Source organism: Setaria italica, chromosome IV (genome assembly GCF_000263155.2).
Source record: "Setaria italica strain Yugu1 chromosome IV, Setaria_italica_v2.0, whole genome shotgun sequence".
In the NCBI taxonomy this organism is placed as follows: domain Eukaryota; kingdom Viridiplantae; phylum Streptophyta; class Magnoliopsida; order Poales; family Poaceae; genus Setaria; species Setaria italica.
Window position 1 is genome coordinate 33539987 of NC_028453.1, and position 11954 is coordinate 33551940.

Genomic DNA, 11954 nt, shown 5'->3' on the forward strand with positions numbered 1-11954 from the left:
CGACGGCCCGACCGGGCGGTCGCTCGCACGTCGCAGCCTCCGCGCCTCCCCCTACCCCCGGAGCTGTGCCCTTCCGCCGGTCCCGTGGCCCTCCGCCGCCGCCTCCCCGGCCAGGACCGTGGCCCTCCACAGCCGTGGCAGTGGGGAAAAGAGGGGCTAGAGCCGTGCCTCTCCGCCGCCGCCTCCCCGGCCGGTCCCATGGCCCTTCGCCGCCGCCTCCCCGGCCGGGACCGTGGCCCTCCACTGCCGCGGCGGGGAAAAGAGGAGCCGGAGCCGTGCTGCGGGCCGGCATTGGCACGACAAGCCTATTAAGGCCCACCGGGCTAGCGGGTCGGCACAGCCTGCCTAAGAAGGCAGCAGGCCGTACCTGGGCTGCTCCTTCAGCACGTGGGCCGGCCCAGCCTGGCACGATTACTGTGCGGGTCTAAGCAGGCCAGGCCTAATCGGGCTCGTGCCAGGCCGGGCTGGGCTGCCCGTTTGTCCATCTATAATATGAGCCATCATGGCCTCTACCTCATCGGCAACCCATCCACCACCCGTGCTCCGCCGTGGCCACCCAACTAGACCCGCCACTAGGGAGGGTATGGACAAATCCACTCTTGTTCTGACCCAAATACAAATAATTGTTATCCACTCTTTACCCTCTCCAATGCCACCCATATCCAATGGATAATTAACTTTGTGCTACATATATATACATATCCAAAGGATAAATTGTACCATCCTCATACCCTACCCTCCCCATTTGCAATAGGTATATAATTTTCTACCCATATCTCCCCTTTTGAAGTGGGTGTAGATTTGGTGTGTGGGTACAGATACCCCGTGGCAGGTATACGCCCAACTCCGCCTCCAGCTCACTGCTGGGCCGCACGCCCAAAGGCCCATCTACGTTGCCGCCCACCTCGCCTCCGACTAGAGCATGGATGGGTTGTATGAGCTCAACGATGCATCCGGATCTCAGGTGTGGGCTCGTAGCCGTGCCTTGTTTTTATAGTGGGATAAGCTAGGAAATAGTCACTAGCTCATTCATTTTTCGCCTTTTCTCTCACCAGCAGGGGACTTTGCCTCCCTTTGGGAGGCCTTTCTATTTCGATTTTAACAGGATGAAATCGGCCAGGTATTACAAAAATTGTGGTCCTGAGCGGTACGGGGATACTAACTTTTGTGATGCGAGGAGAGAGATTGGATATAAAAGTTCACTTTGCCCTCCATTGAAATGGGTCGACATGCTAGAGAACCATTTGCGGAGAACCAGAGTGCCGTTCCAATACTGTTGGGGGGAAATATTAATGATCTCCCCAAGCCCATGGAAACAACAAAACGTAAAGGCCCAGGCCCACTTAAGGTAACAAGACTGCCATCGGCCTAGTACGGGAGGGAGAGGCCACGCTCCGCCTCGCCCGACCCGGTGTCCCGGGGTCGGACATTCCCGACCCCTTGAAGACTAAACTCCGCCTCGCCCGACCCAGGGGACTGGGGTCGGGAGCGCCCGACCCCCGCCGCAAAACTCCGCCTCGCCCGACCCTGGGCGCGGGGGTCAGACTCGTTCGGGCCCACAAGACAAATATCTGCCTCAGGCGCAGATTGGAGGATCAGGACACAGATCTCGTGGGCCTCCTATCAACCTCACCATAAATGCGCCGCGGCCCTGGCATGCAGAAAGGAGCTGGCGCTCCCAACGCGACCTGTCACAAGTACCCATGCGCGACCGTGCGGTGCGAGCTGCAGTGGCCGCGGTTCTCTCTGATTCACCACAGGGTACTCATGGCTCGCGCCGTCCGGCATAGGAGGGCGTTCCGCTCGTTCTCGCGCCCCGCGCTCCCGATGACAGGGACGCGACGTCCGCGTCTCACGGCAGCAACGACCACCGGAGAGATCATCGACAGGATCTGGAGGCAGCCGCCCTCTCCCGACGGACGCGCTGACAGGAGCCGGAGGCCGGAGCGAGGGGCGGCGGCCCTGGAACTTGGTCCCTCTCCTTATGTTGTATTTTACTTAGCTTTGTTGGTCTCTCTTACTCCCCCTGACACCCGGTCTCACTTGTAACCCCGGTGGCTCCCTTGTGCTATAAAAGGAGAATCGGGGGCCTGAGACAGGGGGGCTCAAGCCAACAGAACACACTCACACCCACTTAGAGCATCAGTGCACACTTAAGAATCCTGGGATCAGATCCCTCTCTCGCACTCCTGTAACCCCTACTACAGAACCCCGCGTGGGCAACACGAGCAGCTCCCGATACTGAACGTAGGGCGTTTCTTTGCCCGAACCAGTCTAACCCCGTGTCTCCCACGCCACCATCCGAAGCCTTACGCGCATAAAAGAAATTTACTAGTCTAAATCTTGACCCGCTAATCTTGACAACGACAGTTGGCGCGCCAGGTAGGGGACCTTTGCGCGTACATCTCCGGCTTCAGATGGCCAGCCACGATGCCAGCTTCGCTCTGGGCTCCCTGATCCGCTTTGGGAGTCTGGACTTCCTCGCCACCGGGGAGGGGATCGAGCTGATCCCTCTCCTCGTCTTGCCCGCTCACCCCACCATCCCCGGCTCCACCGCCGGGATAGCGGCGAGTGGCCAGGCGCGCGCCGGAGGGCCTCCTTCAAGGGGGCAGCTCTTTGGGCTGCGCTGTTGGAGGTATGCCCTAGAGGCAATCATAGAGATGATGATATTCCATTTGTATCCATGATTTGTATATTGTGTTCATTGAATATCCATTAAAGGCTACTTGAATTGATTTGCAATTATGTGAATTGTATGTGAAACTCTTTACTTGTATGGTTATTCTAAAGTTGTCCCTAGTCGGAGTTCATGTGAGGACACACATGAATATTAGACTAGCACATGTATTAGTTGATGACTATGTTTCACAAGTCATGGACATGGAGATGTTGAACTAATAATGTGGACACATGTGGAGACATGTGTTAGGACTGACCCAACACGAGAAGTAGTTCTCTCTTTAAACAACATATACGCTTTGTCCTTAGACCTGAGATTGTCGCATGTATTCTAGATGTGGATCGACCTACTTAGGGGCTATCAAACGCTACGCCGTAACAGGGTAGTTATAAAGGTAGCTTTCGGGTTTGTCAAGAAGCATGCTATGAGACATGGTCAATCAAGAAGGGATTTGCCCCTCTCTGATTGAGAGTGATATCTCTGGGCCCCTCGAGTGATCGGATCCGAAAATGCATGGCCATGCTACGTACGGTTAAGAGTTAACCTACAAAGGGATTCCGAATCACAGGATCGAGAAAGAGCGGTCGGCTTGAAGCTAGACCAAATATCGTGAGGCAAAGGGAATAGCATGTATATTATGTTGTGATGGTTCGTCTGATATGATCTTCGTGTGCGTATAGGAGTTGGCACGTCTTGCTAGAGGCCGCTACCGACTATTGGGCCGAGTAGGAGTACTCGGGCCATGTCTATACGTATCCGAACCCAAAGGGTCGCACACTTAAGGGGCTGGAAGCCCAATTCGGATTTGATCCGAGTTGGATTAGGTTTAGGAGTACTAATGGGCCTCGGATCCAGAGACCCATCAGGAACCCCTATAAATAGAGGGGTGGGGGCGCCCTAGGGTTTTACACCTTTTGGCTGAACACACTTGCCGCGCCTCCCACGCCCTCGCCTGTTGCAACTCGCGGATCTAGCAGTCCGGCTTGCGACGCTTCCTCCCTGCACGTGTGGATACCTTGGAGGTGTTGCGCCTGCAGCACTTGGACGAGCCATCGACGAGCCGCCGACGAGCCACGACGAGCCGACGACGAGCCGCGGCACCGGAGGCGATCTTGCTGTGCACGTGGACGAGCTGCTGAGGAGCTGCTGGACGTGATCGACTACGTACGACTACGTTGATCGACTACGTACGACTACGTGATCGTCTTCACTGCACCGACGCATATCTACATCTTCCGCACCAGTAGTGCGTCGAGTGGTAATCCCGTGATCCTTATACGGCAGTTCTTCCTGGTTATACGCGGTAGAAATTTTGATTTACGCTAGCGTAGCCTACCTCGTATCCCAACATGCGCAATGCCGCGGCGACCTATGGTCGCCTCCTGGCGTGGTCCACGACCGTGTCGCCCGCGAGCAACGAGCTCGTAGGCGTGGCGAGGACGATTTCCGACGCCGGCTCCGACAACGGGAGCCATCACCCCTCGCGCGAGTGCTTCATGGCCGACGTACACTCCGAGGGATCCAATGACGACGGCGCCGAAGGGAGGCAGAGGACTCCCCCACCGCGCGTCGCAGCTACGACTGGAGACCTTGACAAGGCCCCGGTGCGACCCCGGCAGCCGGAGGCGCGGCTCGGTCCGTTCACCGACGCATCGGCCCTGTCCGCGACGCCTGCGACACCCTAGACGCGCAGAGGCGCTCCCGCGCAGACAGGGAGGAGGGGGCAGATCGTGGCTACCACGTCCACCACGGCGGGCGCTACGACAGCGAAGAAGACCGCAGCTGTAACGCCCGTAAAATACACCCGGCTAAATCACCCGTTAAAAACACTTTCCAAAATTTTTCCGACCGCCGAGCTCCGTCAAATCCTTTCCTCTTCCGTCAGACTCGCCGTCCTAGCCCCGGCTCGTCAATTCTCCATTTTTCCACTCCCCGTAATTTTTGCCGCGTGCCCGTCAAATCCGTCACCGCGCGCAGACGAGTCCCGCAATTTCCGCCATCTTTTTCCCCTCCCTTCCCTCTCTTTCTCTTCCTTCTTTCTTTTTCTTCCTCTTTCTTTCCTTTCTCCTTTTTCCTTCTCCTTCTTCCTCCTCTCCTTTCCCTTTCTTCTCTCTCCTCTTTTACTTCCTGGCACCCCCACCCACTTGCACCGGCCCCCCCCTGCCTGGCACGGGCGCCGAGGCGCCGGGCCGCGCACGCGCGCGCTGGGCCGCGCGCCGCGTCGGGCCGCGCGCCCGCCGCCGCGCCGCCGCGCCGTGCCCGCGCCGCGCCCGCACCACGTCACGTCGCCCGTGCCACGCCCGCTCGCGCCTTGGCGTCTAGCGCTTGGCTCGGTGCGTCGCGTCGCGTCGTCGGTCACTGGTCGCCGCCCCTGTGGCCTCGTCGACCACGCCGCCACGCCATCCACGAGCTCCACCACTCCGGCACGCCACCGGTCAAAAGTCCGGCCGCCATCATTACCTCGGCCCTCGCCCGCCCGCGCGCCGCCTATAAAAGGAGGGAGCCGAGCCTTCACCTCCACACCCTCACCACGAGCACCTTGCCTTCCTCCACTTCCACCACCAGAACGCTGACGGCCATTTCTCCTCTCAAGCTCCTGATTGTTTCCAGGAAGAAGAAGGGGTAAATCCCTCTCCTCGCGACCCAACCCACAAATTTCCCTGATTCGCGAACCAGTCCTTCCACCATTCCAAAAATAATTACAGATAGGCCCCTACTCTCGCGGTTCAGTCCTAAGCCCCGTTTTAAAGCCCCTAATACTCCTTTAACCCGTCATTTCATGCGCCAAACCTCCTCTGATTAACCCCAAACTCGACCGCGGCCTCCTCTCATATATTTCCGCCGAGGCATATCAAAATCCCACGAAAATACCCTTCCTACCTATTTTCCGTTCATGTTTCCTGTTCGGAGCTCATCGGGTAAAACCCTTTTTCCTTTTTATTTATTGTGTGCTCGTTTGTGTGTGCCGTAGATCGCGGAGTACCCGAGGAGGAGCGCGAGGAGGAGTTCGACCGCGAGCCCGAGCCCGAGCCCGAGGACCAGTACCGCGAGCAGGAGCTCCCGGAAGGTTTTGAGAACGGCAAGTCCAATCTCACCCCTTTGATGCATATTTTAATACCCAGTTTTTCAGACACAACCTATTGGCCTGTTTTATAGAACGCATATTGTTTTATCGCAAGACATGGTTGGATAGCCACCCCTTGATTGTTATGACTACTCCTTGTTGTCCCATATTTATCTCTAAATATGAGTTGCTCTGTTTAGATGATAAATACTGCTAGAACGCTTAGGAACTCATTATCCAAATTCAAACATGACTACACCTGTTTACTCGGAAAATAAATGTGTGAGTATGTTTAACTGAGGAGTTGGGTTTTCGGGTGTTAAGAGAAGTGGTGGATGAGATGGATGGGTGTTTCTTGTGTGGAACGCCGGGATTGATGGGCTCGTACCTCAGTGGTTGAGCAGTGTGGGAGATATCCATCTTGTCATGACTAAGGACCGAGTTGATGTGTCATCCTGCCTAATTCCATCATCGTACAACCACTCGACCGTTGTATGGGCAACGGCTTAGCATAAATCCCACTAGCTAAACTGCTAGGCTTCAGGTGTGCTGGTGAGCAACGGGAGGCCTTGGAAAAGGACTAAGCTCTTGGTGACTTAGGCCCCGGTTACGGCCCCGTGGATGGGTTGCTAACCCCTTGAGCGCTCTTGCGTTGACTAGTCAGTGTTGGCTAAGGTGGGTAATGGCTTTGTTAGGATCCGTACCGACACTAAGGTGATCGCGATACGGTACCCTACTTGTGGGAAAAGTGTACAACCTCTGCAGAGTTAAAACCTATCCGGGTAGCCGTGTCCACGGCATTGGACGAGTTACGGCTCGGTCACACAACTAGCTTTTGAGGATGGCTGGTATTTCTACTGCGTGTGTGGGTGCGTGGAATTTTGGAAGTGTCCGGCAGATGTGCCGTGCGCTACGATGGACGGGAAGTCCGGTAGCGATTAAACTTGGATCCTTTGTGTAGGATCAACCCCACTTGATATATTGTTTATTAAAATGTCTTCATGAAACTTCTTTGAAATGGAACCCTGCATGTGTCTAAAATATAGCTTTACTGCAAATAAACCATAGCTTATTCCTTGATTATTCTTGTGCATACTCTGTTGTATCCCCCTCCGTGGATGGGGTTGGACTTGCTGAGTACTTTTGTACTCACCCTTGTGTTGTTACTTCAGAGGAGGATCCGGACTTCGTCGCCGAGGACTTCGAGTAGGAGGTTGCGTCTGCACCCAACGCTGCCTGCGGTGTTGGCCCTTTTGCAGGATGCTTCCGCTGACGCTTAGCTCCGATTGCAGCCCGGAGTCCGACTGGACTGCAACTTGGATTTGTGTTGTTATCGCTTTAGTCTTGCTTTGGGTGTGGCTTGCCCGCCCGCTCCTTCGGGAGCTGTACGGTTTCTGAACTATCTGTTGAATAAATGTGTTATCAGCCTCCTGGGACTGATAATTTGGATCACATTTAGTCTCTACTTATGTGGGGACGCTTCAGGTGGTATCAGAGCCGTCGTTGGCCGTAGGACGTAACCATTAGGACCGGAAAAGTCTTTTTGACCAAATTAAATGATTTACAAAATTTCTTGCTACCCCTGCTCAATTGCAAAACTGATTTATACCCCGATTCTTTCCAGATGGCCGAAGAAGGATGGACCAACAACCACTGCCTAGAAGAGCCCGGTTTTCCCAGGTTGCTGTTCGCCTGCATGGACCGCCTCGGGATTTACGAGCGCCCGGAGTACTCCAGCAGGGAGTATGAGGACCGTGGGACTCTCCGGTGCGAGATGACCATCTTTGTGGGCAGGAGCAGCCGTTTTCCCGACATTCAGCCTTGGAATGTGTCTGCCACTGGTTTCCGGCGGAAAGACACTTACCAGGCGGCAGCTCGGAAAGCCCTGCGCTACCTGTGCCAGATCTATGAGCGGCACATCGGACGCACACCGATGAGGTTCTACCCGCCTGTCAAGAAGAACTGCCCGGTTTGGCTGGCCCGGGTGAGGACTTTGGAAGGACGTGGACAGCGCGAGGATGACCCCACCGTGCTCCATATGGCTGCCTACCTCCTCACTTTGGATGAACTCTGCGATGAGCAGGCCGCTCATTTGAAGCAGCAGATCCGCAGAGCCGAGGACGCCGAGATTATGGTGAGGAGGCTCCAGGTGAGGTTGGCAGCAGCTGAGGCCCGAGCCGCGGCCGCCCAAAGCAATGAGGCCCTCGCCATCGAGGCCCTCAAAGAGGCCGAGGACCGGCACGCGCAGGCCCTGAAGGAAGCCCACCGCTCGGACCGCACACGGAGGAAGATGCGGATCGTGGAGGACGACGAGGCCCCAGTATTGGATGGAGTCCCTGTTGCCCAGGGGTCCGGGAAGCGGAAGAGCCCCGATGCCACACCAGCACCACCGCCTTCGGAAAGGGACTCTGAGGTGGCTAATGAGCTCCCTCCCGCAGGTGGGACCTTGAGAGATGAGGTGCTGGCCCTCCTGATTCCGCCAGAAGACCACTCCGCGCAGTGTGCTGATTCGTCCCGCGAGTAGAGTGCCCAGCCCAGAGTTTGCCCGAGGGAGTGGAGTCGTCATGGTCCGTAGTCCAGAGTTGTACTCCAGAAGCCGTCCCGAGTCTAGACTTGTACCCCCCCCAGTTGTGTTGTTGTACCGGTCGTGTAGCACGTGTTTTGGCTCTACCCCAAGTGTTGTAACCGCCCCGGCAAAATAATAAAATCATTTGTGCTTGTTGTTTGTTAGTCTGTGTGCTTGTCGACAGGAGGTGGATTCTGTCTCTTCGAAAATTCGAAATAATTAACTAAACATCACCTTAATATCCATATCCAAGTCTCATAAAAAGTTCGCTCAATCTGCAGATGCCTCCCAAGCGTGCCACCAGGACCTCCCCGAGTCAAGCACGTGCCACTCCCAGTGCAGAAAGACAACAGGAAAGGCAGGGACCACCACCAATAGTGCACCATGAGGAGCAGGAGGTGAATCAGCTCGAGGGCAGGGGAGAGAGTCAAGTGGGAGCACAGGAGCCACCGCCCCCACCGGTCATTGATCTGGTACAAGTCATGAACAACCAGACCCTTCTGCTGGAAGCCTTGGCCAATGCCATCACTCGCCAGAGGCCCCGCGGACAGGGTATGAATGAGAAGCTGACAGACTTCCTCCGCACCAAGCCGCCCACCTTTGGCGGGTCCATCAACCCCCTGGACGCAGATGACTGGCTGCGGGTCATTAAGAGGAAGCTAGAGCCATTCGACTGTGAGAGCAGGGACAAGGACTACAACCTCATGAAGAGGTACTTCGTAGGCAACCCGGTGAAAGACGACCAGAGATGGAAGCCTGACGAGGAGAAGAAGGACGATGAGGAGAAAGAAGACGGCTTCCCCAAGGTGGACGGCTGCTTCATGATCTTCGGCGGTCCGGCAGCGTACGACTCCAAGTGCCGTTAGAAGCTGGAGCGCCGTGAAGTCTACGCGGCCGAGCCTGCAACACCGGCCTTCCTCGACTGGTCGGGATCCGCCATCACCTTCGACCGGTCCGACCACCCAGGATGCGTCCTACAGCCGGGACGCTACCCTCTCATCGTCGACCCCATCGTCGGCACGATGCACCTCACCAAGGTGCTCATGGACGGAGGTAGCAACCTCAACATCCTCTACGCCGAGACCCTCGACGCTATGGGGATTGATCGCTCCTGCCTCCACCCCAGCAAGGCACCATTCCACGGCGTCGTGCCGGGGAAACAGGCAATGCCTCTCGGGCAGATCGACTTGCCCATCACTTTCGGGACCCCTTCCAACTACAGGAAGGAGGTCCTTACCTTCGAGGTGGTAGGATTCCGTGGAACCTACCACGCCATCTTGGGGCGGTCGTGCTACGCCAAGTTCATGGCCATCCCCAACTACACCTACCTCAAGATCAAGATGCCGGGGCCCAACGGGGTCATTACCGTTGGCACATCTTTCCAAAAGGCGTACGAGTGCGACGTAGAATGCTGCGAGTACGCTGCGGCCATTACCTTCATAGAAGATTCGGCGGTCCAGCTCGCGGAGGGCGCCGAGGACCAGCCCGACTGCAAGCAGTCGGCCACCTCCTTCGAGGCCACCGAAGGCGTCAAGGAGGTCCTCCTCGACCCCAGAAGCTCCGACGGTCGGACCGTGCGGATTGGCGCTACCCTATCTCCCAAATAGGAAAGCGCGCTCGTCGACTTCCTTCGCGCGAACAGCGATGTTTTCGCATGGAAGCCCTCGGACATGCCCGGCATTCCGAGAGAAGTCGCCGAGCACTCCTTGAACATCAAGGCCGGCTCCAAGCCAATAAAGCAAGGTCTGCGCTGCTTCGACGAGGAGAGGCGCAAGGCCATCGGCGAGGAGCTCCAAAAGCTTTGGTGGCCGGATTCATCAAGGAAGTGTACCACCCTGAGTGGCTAGCTAATCTTGTTATTGTACGAAAAAAGAATGGGAAATGGAGGATGTGTGTTGATTATACCGGTCTCAACAAGGCGTGCCCAAAGGATCCGTTTCCTTTGCCACGCATAGATCAAATAGTCGACTCAACCGCCGGGTGCGAAACCCTTAGCTTCCTTGACGCGTATTCTGGCTACCATCAGATCGCGATGAAAGAGTCCGACCAGCTCGCTACCTCTTTCATCACCCCCTTTGGCCCCTACTGCTACGTTAAGATGCCATTCGACCTCAAAAACACGAGGGCTACGTTCCAGCGATGTATGCTGAAGTGTTTCGGGGACCTCATCGGGCGAACCGTTGAGGCTTACGTGGACGACATCGTAGTCAAATCATAAAAGGGCGACTAGCTCGTCCCCGACCTCGAACTAGCCTTCGAAAGGCTGAGGGACAAGCGTATTAAGCTCAATCCGAAAAATGCATTTTCGGGGTTCCGAGGGGCATGCTGCTAGGTTTATCGTCTCCGTGCGCGGTATCGAAGCCAATCCGGAGAAGATAGCGGCCATCAGCGACATGGGGCCAATCTGAAATATAAAAGGAGTCCAGCGCGTCACGGGATGCTTGGCGGCTCTGAGCCGCTTCATCTCGCGCCTTGGCGAACGGGAGCTCCCTCTCTATCGACTCCTAAAGAAGACTGACCGTTTCGAATGGACCGTCGAGGCCCAGGAGGCACTTGACCGGCTCAAGGACCTCCTGACGAAGGCCCCGATCCTAGTCCCGCCGACCGACCGTTTCTCGACCTTGTGGTGGTGATGATGATGTTTGCATGGTGTTTCCTTTTCTCTCCAATTCCTCTCTTCTTGTAATCCATGAGGGGATATTTATAGTTCTTCATAGGTGGTGGCTCTGGGTCGATGGTTAGTGGAAAAACCCTAGATATGTCGTGGACTTCATGCTGAAGAAACGGGAGGTCGATCGGACCTTGGAATGGGCTGGGCCGATCGGCCGATCGGCCTAGGCCCTTCCTGGCCCTCCTGATCCTCTCCTTCCTCGTGCAGGCTTCCCTCGATAACCCATGTCCAAATATCCATTAAGCTCTTTATGAAAACCCCCCTGATTATATCGTGTTTCCTGTCAAAACACAACATGCTCCAAAATACAACATATATGCAATAATGGAGTTATTTCAAGTGTCAAGTGGTGGGTTAGTATAAGAATATGCATGAAAACACTAGTTAAATAGCACTAAAAGTGTGTCAATAACGAGCGTCAACAACCTCTAATTCAATTTTGGCGATTAATGACAACATGATCATTGCGACTAACTTATGCTTTGCAGCGGCATTCAATAAGTATGCAATGATGGGTTTTCATGGTATTCTTAGCCCCTTCATGTGATTGAAATTGTATCAGTTCAAAGGATTAGCGTGGAGACTAGGACAAGCTAGTCCCAAGTGTTGTTTGGCATTGAGAGACACTTGGATTAATATAGGTCTTTTATTTTTCTTTGGTTGTACTATAAGGGGGGCGAAGAGTAGTAGCTTGACCTAGGCGAGTCCTTGAGTTGAGTGAATGCACACTTATGAAACTAGTTACTAGGTAGCTCAATTGGAAACTAGTTACTAGGTAGCTCAATTGAAGCTCTGGAATATGATGAAGAAGCGGTCAAACTCAAAGAAGTTGAATTGGATGGGTTACCACTTGAAAATGTGCAGAAGTTCATGTCACTGATTGATACGGTGACCTCTGGGATGAGTCACCGAATCGGTCGGTGGCTACAGGAAGTGTGCAGTGAATGCATAGGACCACCGATTGGTTCGATGG